Source organism: Notamacropus eugenii, chromosome 6, assembly GCF_028372415.1.
Source record: "Notamacropus eugenii isolate mMacEug1 chromosome 6, mMacEug1.pri_v2, whole genome shotgun sequence".
Classification (NCBI taxonomy): Eukaryota; Metazoa; Chordata; class Mammalia; order Diprotodontia; family Macropodidae; genus Notamacropus; species Notamacropus eugenii.
The window spans coordinates 226343818-226362425 of record NC_092877.1 but is presented as its reverse complement, the minus strand read 5'-3'; the positions used below and the strand labels follow the sequence as shown (position 1 = coordinate 226362425).

Here is an 18608-nt window from a genome sequence, read left to right as displayed (position 1 = left end):
CGAATCACTTTTCCTAAAAAAGCTCCAAAAAAAAGTATTAATGTTTCCTAGGAGTCTCATGTTTCCGCAGAATATTTTGTTCAGGAATCAACTGCTTGAGCCCCTCACTGACAAACAAACAAAAAGTAACTATTCCCGTCTGCTTCCCCTTTCATTTATTATTATTTTTAGCTCGGAGATCATTACCTATCTGTTATACGTTATGTTCAGCTCTTGATGATCTAGTTGCATTTTGGACATTGTTCCAAGAAATGTATTTGAAGAAGATAAGTATGTGCAATACAAACGCGTTTTGTTCGACCTGATGGATGCTATTTTTCTTTTAATAGGTTTGTAGCAAACCAACACAATAACACAATGTATTCCTTTTCAAGGTGCATTGTGGAAATAGGTCTATTAAGAGCGCGTTGAGCTATTTCTCGCTTCTATTGAACAGTCTGTTGCTCAAACACAACGGCCAACAAACGCCAGCTGCCTCAACAAAAGTAGAAACCTAACCCTTTTATGTAATGTTTTAACAGGAAGGGTAGCTCTGTTTAATTAAAAACATTGATGATTCAGTGAAACAATGGAAACTCAAGTTCAAGTGGTGCTCTATTGATTTAAGATGATTTTACTAGCAATGGGTATGATTCTCCTTGTCTCCCCCCACACACCTCCCTCTTTCTCTTGTGCTCAGGGGTTTCTTCTTGGGGCATTATTTGGGTGAATGGGAAAAGACAGAGATAGCTATTGCCTTAGAAACCTGATTAACGCAATTTTGCCGGAGGATAAGGTGTTTAATTTATAAGTGCACCCCATATTTTTTGTCAGTTTACTCGCTGTGGGGAAGCTTTGAAAGTGAAATCTGCGTCCTGGCATTTAAATGTCTTTGTTAGTGTGTCAAGCAAGTTGTTGAAAACTGCATGCGCAATTTGGCAGCAATGGGAAGAAAGTTGAGACAGAGAGGTTGAGAGAGAAAGAGAGAGAGGGAGAGAGGGAGAGAGGGAGAGAGGGAGAGGGGGAGGGGGAGGGGGAGAGGGAGAGGGAGAGGGAGAGGGAGAGAGAGAGAGAGAGAGAGAGAGAGAGAGAGAGAGAGAGAGAGAGAGAGAGAGAGAGAGAGAGAGAGAGAGAGAGAGAATCTCCTGCTCTCGTAGCCGAGCTCCTCCTTGGCTGAAACTTCCTAATAGGGTTTCAACTCTGGAAACGAGAAAGAAAGAAATAAAGAATTCTTCCTTTTCTAGCTATTCCTAAACAAATCTTGTCCCCCTTTCCCTTCTTTCCGGGCAACTTCTGATTTCCCTTTACCTGGGGTTTCTAGGGAGCCCTCAGACGTGCTCTGGCCGGGTGGCACGTTGGGGCAGCGGGTCGCATCTCCCGCAGCGCACCGGCCAGGCTTTACCCCCCTTGGGGACCACACGGGTGGGAGCGTCCCGCTGAGTCTCAGGGCTAGAGATCAGGCTCAAAGGGGCGGTGGCAGCGTGACCGACCGCTTTGGGGTCAGAGTGGGCTGAGAGCAGGTGTTTGTCTTCCGCCTCCGAGACTCCTTTTCGCCTCTCGCTTTTAAGACCCTTATCTCTTCACATCTCATTTCCTCCCGAGACCTCAGTCCCTGCAGCAACAACTCGGCTTCCAGAAGAGCTTCCATAGACCTTGACCCTATATTCTCGCTCTGCACACTGACACCCTGGTTTCTGACCCTGGGGAGCCCAGAGTTAAAAACAAGCTCTTCAGCTTTCAGGGAAAGGGAGGAAGACTGACTTGAAACTGGGCTGCAAGTCTTCGGACCTCGAGTCTGGGGCAAGTGAAAGATTTCGGGAGCAGCGGCCACCTACACCCTCCAAAGAGCCCTGGACTTGGCCTCAATCACAGCCACACGCCGTGTCACACCTCAACGTAGCCCCAGCTTTACTCTTCAAAAGTCAGCACAAAGCACCCGCAACGCGCCCACGTGTCCACAGGGGCACGCACACACAGACACTCTCCGAACGGGTGTTCTGCGTGTCTCTGTAAGAAAGAGGCAGTGAACTGTGGCCACTCGATTCGGCAAAAGAGGACAGGTGAAGGGTATATACTTTCCCACCTCTCCATTACCCTTCCAGGGGTTATTAATTTCCTTTGGGCGAAAGACACGCTCCACTTGGAGAAAACTAGGCGTGAGGAAGAAAAGGGAACGGCTTCAACTAGCAGTCTAGACAGGGATGAGGAACCTGCGGCCTCGAGGCCACATGTGGTTCTCTGAGTCCCCAAGTGCGACCCTTTGATTGGTCAAAGGACTGCATTTGAAGGGACGCACTTGAGGACCTAGAGGGTCACAAGTGGCCTCGAGGCCGCAGATTCCCCACCCCTAGTCTAGAACTACACCTTCCCTTGGTTGCCAAGAATAGAGGGCGCCACCTGTGCTGTCCCTTTCTTCTCCATCCCACCTCCTCCTCCAACCAGTACCGCCCCCCACACCCTTTGCCTCTACTTCCATTTTCAGCTACTGTCTAATCTATCAGATACAACAGGCCTCCTCTCTAACTTCACCCCCTTAGCTAAGTTTTAATTTGGGGAGGGGGGGTTCCTTTTCGTCCCACTCCCTAAATATGTTCTTTACACTTGAGTACAAAGAAGAGAAAGAGCAGGGTTTTTCTCTTAGCTAGCTTCCTGCTCCCTCGAGGCAGCTAGAGCTTCACTCAGTGACCCTGAGTGTGGGATGCTCATCCAGCAACCTTGCTGGGGCAATAAACTTTCTGTTTCCCAAACACTTCCCTTAGGATTTTAGTCCGCGTCTTGACACCATTCACTCAGTTCAAGTCTTAACTCCCAGAGGATAATGTTACAAACTCTTGGTAGTGAAAAGCTGCTGGTTCTCAAGAAAGTGCTGGATTTGGAGAGAGATATGCTAGGTTCGAATCCCAGATCTCCCTCTACCTGCATGACCTTTCAATCTAGGCAGATCCTCTCTGAGTTTCAGTTTCCTTATCTGTAAAATTGTACTAGAGTCTAGTCACTAGGTGAACTGCAAGGTCCCTTCCTCTTCAAATCTATGATCTTTACTTATAGTGAGGACTCCATCTCAGCTTCCAACTTTGGAGATTATTTATATAGTGAAGGAGGGTGGAAGGCAGGGAACAGTGGGGGTGACGTGAACTTTGTGCCTACAGGTGTAAAGGGGAATTATTTAAGTTGTTCTGAGTATTTGAAGACATTTTTCAGGTTTTAAAGAATGTAAAAATATCAACATTTGTGAACTTCCCTTACTATATGGTTTTTCTTGAAACAGCTAATATTTCCTGAGACTGAGAAGCTTTGTAAGTATCTAAGCAAAGGAAGATATCTGAGAAGTGATAAGCATGTAGAAAGAAGAGGATGAAATACTTCTTGCACCTGATGTGTTGGTATTATTAGGTTGGATGGAAGATAGGGTTTTAGTCTGCTTTTTGTCAAATGGTAAGAGAAGCTGTTTATTTTAAAATGATCAACAAGATACAATGCTAATGCAACTTGCTAATTCTACTAGGAAAGTAAATCTTTTAGAGGAAAAAATTACCTCAGGTAGTGCTTTCTATTGCTTTTTTTTTCATTAACCTATTCTTAGCCCACCCTAAAATATGATTTTGCAGGAATTCATGAAGTTCAAATGATTAGCAGTGTGATTTTAGGATTAAAATGTTTCCTTTTCACAGATTTCCTTTTCTCTCTTCTCTCTTTTCTCCTTCTTCTTACCTCCTGTGCTCACTCAGCACTTTCTGCATTCCCTATGGCTTCTTCTCACCTCTAAGACCCTGACTTAATTGTCTCTCAGTTGAAAGGGGCCTTAAGAGTCTCAAGTTTGGGCTTTTGTTTTTAAATCCAAATAGGCACGTCTTAAAATACTATTTTTATTTTCTTACCAGTGGCATGTAAATTTGTTGTTGATGGTGTGTGTGGGGGGGGGGGGGGGGACTGTAATGTGTTTTACAGAATTTTTTTGGAATATGGTGAAAGTAAGTGCAAGGTGTTACTTTAATATGAAAATACAATAGAATTGGGAAATAAGGTAGTATTTTGGTTCCAGGATCTTGCTTTGAAGTTTTCCCCCTAAAAAATGGATTCTTTGGAAGAACTTTTTCATGTTGCTTGGCAGTCAAAAAAGGATGTATGTGTGTGTGTGTGTGTGTGTGTGTGTGTGTGTGTGTGTGTGTGTGTGTGAGAGAGAGAGAGAGAGAGAGAGAGAGAGAGAGAGAGAGAGGGAGAGAGAACAAATGTTATTTTTAGCTTTTTAGAAACATTACCTGGACAGAAGGAGAATGTTAAAAGTAGGTTCTTTAATCAAAAATTTTCAAAAATATAGATGAACATGTAAGTATAGAATTCAGAACTTGAGGAAATAAATAATTTTTTAAAATGTAATAGCATTTTATTTTTCCCCAATCAGAAAATTTTGAGTATTCAGTTTTACAATATTATGTGTTCCCATTTTTTTCTCCTTTACTCCCTCCCTTCTTCTGAAAATGGTAGGTAGTTTTATGTAGTTTATATATGTGCTATCATGTAAAAAAAACTTCCATATTAATCGCAGTTGTGAAAGAAGAAACAGATCAAAAGGGGAAAAAATCTTGAGAAAGAATAAAGTAAGTGAAAAATTATGCTTTGATCTATATTCAGAGTCTATCAGTTCTTTATCTGGGTATCTATAGCATTTACCTTTGTAAGTCCTTTGTATTTGTCTTGGATCATTGTGTTCCTGAGAAGAGCTGAGTCATTCAAAGTTGATCATCACATAATGTTGCTGATACTGTGTATGATGTTTTCCTGGTTCTGCTCATTTCACTTTGCATCAGTTCATACAAGTCTTTCCAGGATTTTCTGAAACCTACCTGTTCATCATTTCTTCTTATTTTAACTAAATTATTTTATTTGTTTTCAGTGTTTGACAATCACTTCCATATATCTTAGATTTTTTTCCTCCCCCCCCCCTCATTACTTCTTCTCTCCTCAAACCCTCCCTAAGACTATGTACAATCTTATATAGGTTCTACATGTACTTTCCTATTAAATATATGTTGCATAGAAGAATTAAAGTGAATGGGAGGAACCATAAAACAAAACATAATACAAAAGAAAATGGTCTGTTTCAATCCAATTCCATAGTTCTTTCTCTGGATATGGAAAGTATTTTGCCTCAAGAGTCCATTGGAAATTATTTAAGTCCATGCATTTCAATGAAATACTAAGTCTACCAGAAAAATTTCCTCATACACTGTGGTTGTTGCTGTGTACACAGTTCTCCTGGTTCTTCTCCTTTCACTCAGCATCAGTTCATATAAGTCTTTCCAGGGTTCTCTGAAGTCTTCTTGTTCATCGTTTCTCATAGCACAATAGTATTCCATTGCGTTCATATACCACAGCCTGTTCCCCAGCTGATGAGCATCCCCCAAATTTCCAATATTTTGCACCATGTAAAGGGCTGCTATAAATATTTTTGCACATGTAGGTCCTTTTTTCTTTTTCAATGATCTCTTTGGGATACAGACCTAGTAGTGGTATTGCTGGATCAAAGAGAATGCACAGTTTTATAGTCTTTTGGGTATAATTCCAAATTGCTCTCCAGAATAGTTGGATCAGTTCATGACTCCACTAACAGTGCATCAGTGTCCCAGTTTTCCCACATCTTCTCCAACATTTATCATTTTCCTTTTTGTGTCATATCAAGGTGTGAAGTGGTATCTCAGAGTTATTTTAATTTACATATCTAATCAAAAGTGAGGTAGTGTACTTCTTCATGTGCCTATAGATAGCTTTGATTTCTTCATCTGAAAACTGCCTGTTCATATTCTTTGACCATTTATCAGTGGGAGAACGGCTTATATTCTTATAAATTTGACTCAGTTCTCTATAGATTTGAGAAATGGGGTTTTTATCAGAGATATTTGTTGTAAAGTTTCTTTTTCAGCTTTCTGCTTTCCCTCTAATCTTGGTTGTACTGGTTTTGTTTGTACAAAAGCCTTTTAATTTAATATAATCAAAATTATCTATTTTAGATTTTGTAATGCTCTCTCTTGTTTGGTTATGTATTCTTCCTCTCATCATAGATCTTATAGGTAGACTGTTTCTTGATCTTCTAATTTGCTTATGGTGTCACTCTTGATGTCTAAATCATGTATTCTTTTTGACCTTACCTTGGTATATGATGTGAGATATTGGTTTAGTTTATGTCCCATTGTTTTCCAGTTTTCCCAACAGTTTTGGTCAAATAGTGAGTTCTTATCCCCCAAACCAGGGAAAATAAAGAATTTAGTCATAAATTCATTCTATTTAGTAAAATATAGCAAATTTGAGGATTCACTGTCATCATTTTGTCCCTGTCAACTTGTCTGTATTGTAATTTCTTTATGATCTAATGAGGACTTTTCTGGGCTCAATAAAAATCATTTTGCAATATTTGCAGTAAATTAGCCAGTTAACAAGTATTTATTAAGTACCTTGTGTCAGGCACTGTCTAAAGTTCTGGGGTTTTAAATGAAGGTAAAAGAAAAAGTAGTCCCTGCCCACAAAGAACTCATTCTAGTGGGGGAGATAATATGTAAATAGTTGGGAACATACAAGAAACATAGAAAGCAGGTGGACAGTAATCTCAGAAAAAAGGTGGCAGCATCTGTGGACTCTGGAGAAGGCCTCCTGCTAAGGGTGTGCTCTCAGCTGAGACTTGGAGGATACCAGAGAAACCAAGAGTTGGGTATAAAGAGTAAGAGTGTTTCACTGCTAAAGTGAAGCAAGAAGGGAATGGCAGGGAAAATATCTAAATGATGTGATGAAAGATGAGAGAACCCAGGGAGTTCTCCAGGAATGGCCTCAGGTTTTGTTTTTTGTTTTTTAATTAAAAAAAATTTTTTTTGATAATGTATGAGATGGAATCCTGAGCAGAGCAAGTAGGAGAAGGGAATACTGTATGAGGCTTGAAGAGAAATGAGTTTTTGGACAGCTGATGTGGAGGGTAGGATAAGTGAATAGATTTGGGAAGAGTAGAATGATTTTCTATTTGTGGAATTGACCTGGTCAAGATTAGTTGGCATAAATTTGTAGAGGACAAAATCACTATGATTTTGTGATTTCTTTCAGCTCTATTCACCAGGACATAAATAGATACACCTCCCTTATCAGCTTACTATCCCACTCTCCCCAACACCTTTTCTAAATCTTTTCATTCCTCCTTGAACCTCCACCCACTCAGTTGAGAATCTTGCCTTATATTTTATAGGGAAAAAAATGAAGCCACATGCTGTGAACTCTCTGTTTTCCCTTCTTACTCATCTCGTATCACTCAGAAGCTTTCTACCATTATCTTCTTCACTCCTATTGCCTGTGAAGTGGTACCATTTCTTGCCAAGGTAAGCCTTTTTATATACACAATTGATTCCATTCCATCTCATTTCTCCCAACAGATTTCTCTCTCTGTCATCCTCACTCTTTCTATCTTTAATCTCTTCCTGTCTACTGGGTGCTTCTCTGCTGCCTACAAATATACTCATATTTCTCCCATCCTCTTTCATCTCTGCCAACTATCATCCTATATCTTTTCTGGATTTTGTGACTATACTCCTTCATATTAACCATCTATGATAGGTTCCTCCACTTTCTTCTTACTATCTTCTGAAACCCCTATGATTCAATGTCTAACCTCATCATTCCACTAAAACTGCTCTTTCCAAAGTGACCAGTTGCCCAATCCAATGGACTTTTGTCAGTCCTCATTCTTTTTGACCCCTTTGAAACGTTTGACACTGTTGATCACTCTCTTCTGCATATTTTCTTTTCTCAAGGTTTTTGGAACACTATTCTCTCCTTTTGTACGGCAAGTCTTTAGAAATTACAATATACAAGGAGGTAACAATATGACTAACCTGTTAGCTATGGCTGCAGAAGGATGCAGTAAGCAATATCCTACTGACTCTATGTAGCCAAGTGGAGATAGACCCTGGTATTTACTTAGAGATTGTCTGAGAAAGTTAAAGGAGGAGGTAACGAAGACTGCCATAATGGTTGGAGATACAGATATGTACTATGATACCTACCCCCTTAGCAGTTTCCTATAGGAATATAATAGGGAAGATGGCTCCTCCTACTTACATGCCACTCGTTCTGACTCTACTAATTGGGGAAATAGGGAACCTCTTGCTGGACAAGATTTAACAGTTTAATGACTTAGGGGACTGGTGAAAAGATAAATTTTCTTGAGAGAAAAGAGTAAATAGCCAGCAGATTCAAAGTCAGAATAGATTGACAAGAAAAGAATTATTTACTGTGCTATTGAGAGCGGAGGTAGATTTTGGAAGCATAGATGGTATGCCATTCCATATTCCATTCAAAATGTACTGAGGAAAGGGGCTTGATGCTAGAGAGAACAGAGAAGTAATAACTGCTCCTACAGATCCTCCTGCACCCTTGTATCCAAGTTTGTCATACCCTCAGGGAGAATAGGAAATTATACCAAGCTCCAACTCAGATTAAAGAAATACACAGATGGGTTTACAGACCCCATATCGATTTGACCATATATTGGAAAAATGGATCAAATACTGTAACCAGGACATTAATAGATACTGGGGCAGAGACCTCCCTTATATATGTGGAAATCCTGAGAAGTTTAAACATGGAACTCCTATCACCACCACAGAACTGGGAAGGGCTGAAATATCAGCCAGACAAGTAAAACTAATAATGAAAATTGAACAATTACCTAAGAAAGAATGTACTGTGGTAATTGTACCCATTCCTGAACACATCATTGGGATAGATATATTGAGAGATATGACTTTAAATTTACCTGAGGGGAAATATCAATTTGTAGTGAGGAAGATAGGAATTAATACAGTCTTAGTGGGTAAAATAAAAATGAACCAAATAGCCTTCTGAAATAATTAATTTAAAGCAGTATCATGTGCCAGGTGGGCAATGTGAAATTACCAGTACTATAAAGGAATATGTTGAGGCAGGAGTGTTAGTCCCTACAACCACATGATGAAATAATTCTGTCTGGCTAGTACGAAAGTCAGATAGGACATGAGGGATGACAGTGGATTATAGACAATTGAATAAGGTGACTCCTCCCTTGTATGCTGCTATTCCAGACACCGTTATTTTAATAGAAAAGATCCAGAAATGTGTTGGGACTTGGTATGCAGTTATTGATTTGCCCATGCTTTCCTTACTATCCCAATAGATTCCAAAAAAATGGGACCAATTTGCTTTCACTTGGCAGGGTCCACAATATGCTATTGTATGCTTGCCACAAGGATATCTGCATAGCCCCACTATTTGTCATAAGATTGTGGCTGAACATTTGGATGAATTAGAGCTAGCTGATGTACAGCTTACCTACTACATAGATGATATTATGAGAGAGGGAAAAATGTAAAAGAAGTGGAGCGTATGAAAGATAAAGGGTGGGAACTTAATCCTGCAAAGATTCAAAGGTCAAATCAAACTGTAAAATTTGGTGGTATACAATGGAATAAGGGGCTATAAGAAAGTCTCCTTCAAGTCTGATAAAAGATTCAGGATTTTTCTGTCCCCACCAATAAGAGACCCAAAAGTTAATAGGATGATTTGGATATTGGCGACATCACATACTGCATCTAGGACAAATTTTGAAACCCTTATATAAAATTACTAGGAAAAAATATAAATTTGACTGGGGACTTGAGCAGAGCAAAGCTTTTGAAGAAGCAAAGGCCACTATACAATTGGTCTTAGATTTATGGTCTATGCAAAGTGACCATATTACAAATTACAAATGACTATAGAGGATGAATATGCAAACTGAAATTTATAGCAAAAAAAAGAAACAAAGCTGAAATGTACTCAAGATTTTGCTCTTCATCTGGAATTCAATATACCCCTTTTGAATAGCATTTGTTAGCTGCATATTGGGCTTTGGTAGAGACTAAACAACTGACTTTGGGCCATAAGGTAATATTAATGCCTGGAACCCAATTATGACCTGGGTAATGAATACCCAAACTTCTCACAGAATCAGACATGCACAAGAGGCTAACATAATTAAATGGAAATGGTATATTCAAAATAAATCTAAAACAGGCAAAGGTGAAGTTTCTGCTTTACACGAATCTTTAGCAAATATAGATAATGAGGGAAATGATACACCCCCTGAACCAAAGCAACAGTTGGGACAGTCTTTGGCAAAATGGAATGAGGGATATGATGGAGTAATTGAAAAACAAGAGACATGCATGGTTTACTGATGAGACAGCAAGTTTTGGGGCCATAAAAGACATTGGAAAGTGGTCTCCTATAACCCATTTTACTAGGCGGACTTTGGAAAAGTACTGGAATAGGTGGAAGTTGTCAATACGCTGAATTTATGGCAGTACATCAAGCTATCAAAACAGAACAAGGAGGATAGTGACATATATTCATTGATTCATGGTTGGTAGCTAATGGGTTAGCTACATGGACACCCATGTGGAAAAAAATCAATTGGGAAATTCATGGCAAACAAGTCTGGGGCAAAGAATTATGGGAAGATATATGGGACATGTCTTTGGTTACTAATTTGTCTGTTTTTCATGTAGATGCTCATGTGGTCCTCATCGTGCAAGAACATGAGTACAATGTACATGCTGATCTACTAGCAAAGATTGTTTCTCACCTTATTGTCCCTAACTGACACCAACTGATCATCGGGTACTACATTTTCAGACACGGATAATGTGAAAATTTATCTTGAGTGCCTGGCACATAGTAGATACTAAATAAAGTTCACTGATTGGCTGATTATACACAGGTGTTTTTTTTTATAGGGGGAGAGTAGGAGGAAGAGATAGAGAAAGGTAGGTAAGGAAGGAAGGAAAAAGAGCAAAGGAGAAATAAAGATCAAAAAAAGGAAAGAAAGGGAAGGTATAAACAAAAGAAGAGAGTTATTGAGAAAGAAATATAAAGGACAGCTTTGAAAGCTACAAGTTCAGTTTATTATATATTTAAAAAGAAAAGAAAGCTCTGCATAATAGAGACCCATTGTTTTCTGTACAATCCTCTTATTTTGTTCTATAACGTATATGGAAACAGGTTTTTTATTCTGTTTGTTAACTTTAAACTTAACAAACTCAAACTTAAGAAATTTTTAGAAATCTCACTATAAACATAACAAATGAGAGGACCTCTATAGGTCCATCTCTGGATTTATGATCCTACAAACTTACCTCCCTGGCCTGTGTCCTCATCTCTAAAATGAAGTAGTTACTTAGACCTCTGAGGTCTCTTCCAGCTCCAAGTCTATAATCTTACAATCTTGGGCATTTCAAAAAGCTGTTTTTCTTTAAAAGTTGTCTCCAAAAGTTTTTTCATAGCCTGATTTTCTTTGATCTAGTCTCATATGTATCAGATGTTTATTGAGCTACAACTTATGCTGATTTGAGGACTAATATGCAATAATGCATTTAAATTCCATACAATGTGGAGCATTTACTAAAATGCAATGTACTAAAGGAAATAAAAAAAATTACAAATTAGAAAAAGAAAGTAAAATATATGGAAGATAATAAGCACTATGTGAGTTCATTTGGGATCATTTCTATCTATGAAGATCGGGAAAATATATAGAGAAGATCACATTTGAGACTGGCTCTGAAGGATGGGGCTCCTGCCCCTCCCAGAGTGATTTATCTATTTATTTTCTCTTTTCTATTCAAGGGGCCATCTCCCTGACTATGTTTTAAAGAGGCCTATTCACTGAGTGGGCATTACCTCACTTTAAGTGAGTACTTGAAAAGGCCTTAGCCTAAAAGGCCAAGGTTTCCCCTTGCATCCTGGGCCACCTCCAGTCATCTTGATGAATGTCTGGTCACTGGATCCAGATGGTCCAGAAGGAGAAAGTGAGGCCGGTGATCTTGCACAACCCTCTCTCACTCAAAATAAAGTCAAGTGCAAGTTATATCATCATTTCTCTGATGTCGTGATCCTCTTTGAAAATGAAGGACGAACACAACAACAATTTGATACTAGCAAAATGGGTCCATCAAATGGCTGGTCATTTAGGGGTCCAGGCCTCACACTAGTGGTCACAAGACTGAGGTATTAGTATCTCATTCATTATTAAAACAAGTAGTAGAGGAATGTCACATATGTCAGTTGGAAAAGGAACAAACTGTTCCTCATTGCAACTGGAGAGATAGCAAGGGGAAAAGTACCAGCCCAAATCTGGCAAATAGGTTATATTAGACACCCACCCCAAGATAAAGGATGCAAATTTATATGTACTCATGTTGACACCTATTCAGGTACACTAGTAGCTTGTCTCTATAAGAATGTAACCCAGAAAAACACCTGTAAAAGTCTAGAGATCATGTCTATATTTTGGAACCCCAATGCAGATCCAAAGTGACAGTGGGTCACATTTCCAAGGAAATGAAATGAAGAGATATAGTGTATTAAAATAACATAGAATGGATATGTCATATTCCATATTATCCACTATCATCTGGGTTAATTGAAAGAATAAATGGATTATTGAAAGAACAATTAAGGCAGTTAAGTTCTACCAATTCTTATCAATATTGGAAAGATAATTTGTTCACTGCTTTACCTAGTTTGAATAACAGGCCATTGGGAGGAAGTACAATCTATCCAGAAGGATGACCTCAGATCTGCAAATTAGAGAACAACAAACACATAAGATCCCAAAAATTGAGTATTGGATTGTGAAGCCAGATGTCCCAGCACCATATCCAGGGACACTTGGTTGGGCAGGATATAATTTACATTGTTTAGAGGACTTTTGGTTGGATAGAAAAGAAATAAGAAAAATCTCTATTGGAATATGTATGAGAATCCCTAAGAATCATTTTGGATGGATATTATCTAAGTCAGGATAATAGTTCTAGGAATACATGTATTTATTAGAGTAATGGATTCTAATTACCAAGGAGAAATTATTGTGACATTCTAAAATTTAGGTGAAGAACCTATACAGTTTTGTAAAAATGATATAATAGTTCAAATGACTATTTTTTCCTTAGGAAATAATACCCCCTCGTGAAAACTGAGCCTCCTTCTGAAATAACTAGCAGAGGAACTGAAGGGCTGGGTTCTACTGATAGAATAAAATTGGGACCTAAAGTACGAGTAAAATGGAAACCAAGTGATCTTTCAAAGGCTGCAGAAATTATAACACATGGGAAAGATAATATCAGCACTGTTGTTTATTCAAAAGATAATTACCAAATTGTGCCCTTAACTCATATATTGTACTACAAATGAGGCAATGACAGTGGGTTCCTGGACTACTTCCCTGCTTCTGGAAATTGTCTCCTTGTTTCTTTTTGACTTTTTCTCTGTTAAACTTATTTGTTAGATTTGTTTCCTGCAGGCTTAGTACCCTCCACCTGCAGATGCCTGATCACTTAAGTTGGATGTCACCCCTTGTCCATGACTGTGATGTGTCAACCCTGGACTTGGCATCAGCCAAACTTCAGATGCCAGCTAAAGAATTGACCTCTCAAATAGGACCTCTTGGGGCAGGGATGGCTCTATATTCAATTTCAGCAGGAAGTAACTGTAGAAGAAGAGAACTGCTCTCCTTACCCCAAGGTTTTAGACTCCATTCATTCAAGGGGGAATGATGGGGTGCTTGTGCTCAAACCCCACCCTAAGATGTTGTTCTATGTGCTTATTTTGTCTGATCCCTGTTACATTGTTGTAAAGTTCTGTTGACACCAGTTGCCTAAGATATTTTTATATGCTTATTTATCCCTGTTAAAGTTCTATTGATACCAGTTGCCCCACCGACCTATGTAATGAATATGAAAGAAGCAATATGAATGTAATGGTAATTTAAATGGGAAGATTTTTCCCCATCCCTTAATAGGTTCATGAGTCCTGATTAAATCACATGGAAGCCTAAGTCACTTGTAGTGGGAGAAGGTTGCTGATCGGGTGGAACAGGAAGGGTGGATAAAAACTGGGACAAAGTTGGTGAGTGTGGTCAGGGGTGGAGGAGGGAGGACACAGGCAGGCACAGCTAGTCTTGTGAGTTTTTGTGGATAGGCCCCAGAAGGGGTAGGGGGGAAAGGCTTGGAAATGGTTTTGTCCCCTGCAGTGCTAATGTGTATTAACTTGTTGGTTACTATGATGGATTTGGCTTTCTGGTGTTGGGATTTGACTTTCTAGTATCTGAATAAATGTTTTTCTTCTGCCTTCTATATGGAGAATCTGTTATACTTTATGATTCAGAACTCTGCCAGCATATTCACAGTCACCCTTAGTGCTGAGAATATTGCCTTGGCAATACCAAGGTTATTCCTAGGATGTAACTACATGGTGGTCCTTTTATGGGAATCTAGACTTGCCAGGGTGAAAGCAGGTAGAATGAACAAGCAAGCCCAGAGAGGGAGTAGGGGTCCATATTCCTTGTAAAAGGTGTAAGACTCTACCCTATGAGTGGTCACTCAACTCACCCAATACGTTTTTTTTTAAAAAATTGAGGATTATAAAACAGTATCTACCCTTTGATCCAGCAATACCACTACTAGGTTTGTATCCCAAAGAGATTTAAAAAGAGGGAAAGGGGAAAGAAGGGGAAGGACCTATTTTTATAAAAATCTTTATAGCAGCTCTTTTTGTGGTAGCAAAGAATTGGAAATTGTGGGGATGTACATCAATTGGGGAATGACTGAACAAGTTGTAGTAAATGATTGTAATGACATACTATTGAGCTACAAGAAATGACAAGCAGGCTGATTTCAGAAAAACCAGGAAAGGCTTATATGAACTGATGCAAAGTGAAGTGAGTAGAGCCAGGAGAACACTGTACGCAGAAACAGCAATATTTTATGATAATCAGCTAACTGTGAATGACTTAGCCATTCTTAGCAATGCAAGGATCTTAGACAATTCCATTGGACTTACGAGCTCCAGAGAAAGAATTGATGAAATCTGAATGCAGATGGAAACATACTATTTCTTCATGGTGTTTGCGCGGAAGGTTTTTTTGGGTGGGGGTGTCTGTGTTTTTTTTCACAACCTGACTATTATAGAAACATGTTTTGCATGATTGCACATGTACGACATATCGAATTCTTTCCATTTCTGGGAGGAAGAAAAGAATTTGGAACTCAAAATTTTTTTAAAAAATGGATGCTAAAAATTGTTTTTACACGTATTTCAGGGAAAATAAAATATTATTTTAAAAAAACACTTAGAAAGATTTAAGAACTCTGACCAAGTTAGTGACTGACCACAACTCCACTGGACTGACTATAAAGCATGATACTCACCTGCCCAAAGTGTAGAATGAAACACATAGTTTCAGACATGGCCAATGTGTAGATTTGTTTTGCTTGAATATAAATATTGGTTCACAAGGGTTTTTTTTTCTTTTTCATTTGGAAGCAGAGCAGGGAAAATAATGCTGCCAAAGAAAAACAGAAAAGAATGCTTGTTTGCTTGCTTTCCAAAAAACGAATCAATGAAAACTGAAGTCCAGAAGAAATCATAGACAAGCAGCTCAGCATTGAAAATGAAAGTTGAATTTATTATAGACCACTAAAAAGAAGATATAATATAATAGAGATTCATTGTTTCACAAATAATTTGTCTTTGTTCCATTCTCCTTGGTATGTGGGAATGTTAGGCATTTGGTAAGTTTAGAATAAAACAATAAAATAAAGTATTTTTTTAAAAAAGACGTTGATGGAATGTTAAGACTCGTAATGAGCTGAGCAGGTGAAGGAAGTTAAGGACATCCAAAGGGGGTTTTTTTTCATTAAATTACGATAATCAAGAAGGGATAGGACTTGGGTAGATGAGAAAATGACAGACAACAGCAAGCAGGCAAAACTGCTCACTTCTCATTTTGTTTCTGGGTTTTGTTTGTTTTTGCAAAGAAGAATGACTTTTGTACTGGAAATGGCAAAAGCAAAAATTACCAACATGGAACTGCTATCTAGAAGAAGTAAGGTGTGAGCGAGGAAGCCTTTAGCTGACCTTGATGAATACAGCCACATGGCCCAGTGATTCTTGAAGAACCATCAGTAATAGTAGAAAAATCTCAGAAAGCAGGTGAGATATTACAAGATGGAAGAAAGTCAAATTTCCTGATTTAAAAAAAAAAAAACAGAAAAGGTAAGAAAACAGAGTCTGTAAATTTTAGTCCAGTGAGCTTGACTTTGATTCTCAGGAAAATCGCAAAATAAATCATTAATGAAATGATTAGTGAGTATCTAGAAAGGGAAGTTGCAGTTAGAAAAACACAACTTCATGAAGAACAAGAAACCTTATTTCTTTTTTTTTTGATAAGGTAACTAAACTTGTATAGATTAGGGGAATGCTGTAGACATAGCCTACCTAGTTTTTAGGTATATTATTTACCTGGATTTCAGCAAAGCATTTGGTAAAGCAAGTTACACTATTCTTTTAGAGAGGATAAAGATATGTAGATGAACTGATAATGAAATTAAGTCAATTATATGAATTCCCAACTGGTTGGCTGACTGGACTCAGAGTAGTTTGCCATCAAAATGGCAAAGGGACCTGGTGTGCAACACTTTTATCAGTGACTTGCATAAAAGCATAGATGGCATGCTTATAAAATTTGCAGATGATACAAAGCTAAATACCAGTTGGGATCCCAAAAGATCTTGACAGGATAGAAGATTGAGCTGATTTTGATAAAATGAAATTTTATGAGGACAAATATAAGTCTTACATGTGGGTAAAAAAAAATCTACTTCTCAAGTACAGGATTGGAGAGGCATGGCTAGATTCTAGTATGCCTGAAAAAGATCTCAGGTTTTTAGTGGATTGCAGGATCAATATGCATTAATAATGTGATGTGACCTCCAAAAAAGCTACAATGATTTTGGTTGTTTTAGGGGCTTAATTAGCTTCCAGAAACAATAGGATAGAGATACCTATAGTATCTCTATACTATACCCCAGTCAGACTATATCTGGAATATTGGATTCAGTTCTGGTACCACAGTCTAAGAAGGATATTTAGGTGATGCAGAGGATAGAATACTGGGCTTGGATTCAATCCTGAGTTCAAATCTAGGCTCAGACACTTAATAACTGTGACCCTGGCCAGGTCACTTAACTTCTCTCTACTTTAGTTTCTTTATAAGTTGGGTCAGGAACATATTATATTTCAGAGACAAAGCAAAAAAAATATCAAGAAAGCTAAGAGTACCGAGGGCGTAGCACCTTTATGACAGTCCATTTACCACAATCGGCAAGAATAAGGAAAGAACCAAGCTGAATACAAAAAGTAAGAACCATTTCAGCTATAACAACAATAACTGAAATTTGTTTAGCTCTTGAAATTTTGCAAGGTGCTTTACATAAATTACCCCATTTGACACTCACAAGACTGTTAGCTAAGAGCAACAGATATTATCTCCAATCTACAGATGAGGGAATAGACTCAGAAAGGTTGCCTATTATTAAATAAGAGGAAGGATGTGAAACCACGTCTTTCTGTTTTGTATCTAAAAGTTGCACACTCTAAAGGAATGTCTGGTTTCTTACAGGTTATTTTGTAGAAAGAGGCATTTGGATAAACTCTCTACTGACCGGCAGTTGTTCAGATGCTAAATGTACGATCCAGCAGACTAAGATGTAATAAAGATATCAAATATTAGCTATTCTCACAAAATTCCCATATGGACACCAGCAATCAACTTTCTCACTGATTTAAAAAAAAAATTTAATTTAAAAATTTTTTTCCTCTTTTCCCCCACTGATTTTTAAAAGAATGCCGTACTGGTATTCTTTTTTTAAAAGTGATTACCGTCAATTTATAGTAACAACAAAGTATTTTAAAATAATTGGGTTTTGTTAGAATAAAACACCAAGCAATTGAATAAAACTCAAGAACTAGAAAGTCAAAGTAACTCATTTTTCTACTGTTAAGAGAACAAACCTTTCAATTGAAATTTCTAAAAATTGAATGTTTCAATGTCAAAATATTTGAGATAGGAGGTACATGCAGAAATAATTGTTATTGACTCTCAGTCAAAAAACATGGCTGCTTTTGGCTTACAGTAAATTTAACTTTAAAATATGTATTAAATGTAGCAAAGAATGCAGTAAAACTTAGTTTACTTAACTTTAATAATACATTTTGTTAATAGTCATGAGGTCATTACTTTTTTTAGAGTTCTAAGATAAAGAGAAATTAATATATGAACGTATGTATTGAATAACCTAAATAATATTGGGAACATCTTTAAAACATTAGCTTATTTTTATATGACATATTGTAGTTTGCAAAATAATTTATATGCACTATTTCCTCAGAAGAATCCTTTGAGTTCAGTAGTGAAATTATTGTTGGCCTTTTTGCATAGGTGAAGAAACTGAGGTCTGGAGAATTTATGTGACTTTCCTAAGATCATAGTTTGTAAATGACTGAACAAGGACTGGGACTCAAGTCTTCGGAATCAGAATATAATGTTATTTTTAAAAATCTCTTTTTACACATATACACATGTACAGATATGTACACAGACACAATCACACACAAATACATGTGTACGTATATGCCTATGTATGTATGTATGTATATATGTTTATATAAAACAGTCATTTCTGGATATGAAACTCTCTCTCAGCTTTCCCTACATCTCCCCAGTTGAACCTTCCCTTAAA

General features: G+C 37.9%; 1 pseudogene; it reads right to left on the bottom strand.

Moving 5' to 3' along the window:
• Positions 1 to 1559: 1559 nt before the first annotated feature.
• Positions 1560 to 18608, bottom strand: part of LOC140512271 (aldo-keto reductase family 1 member B1-like) — a 79189-nt pseudogene continuing 62140 nt past the window's right edge.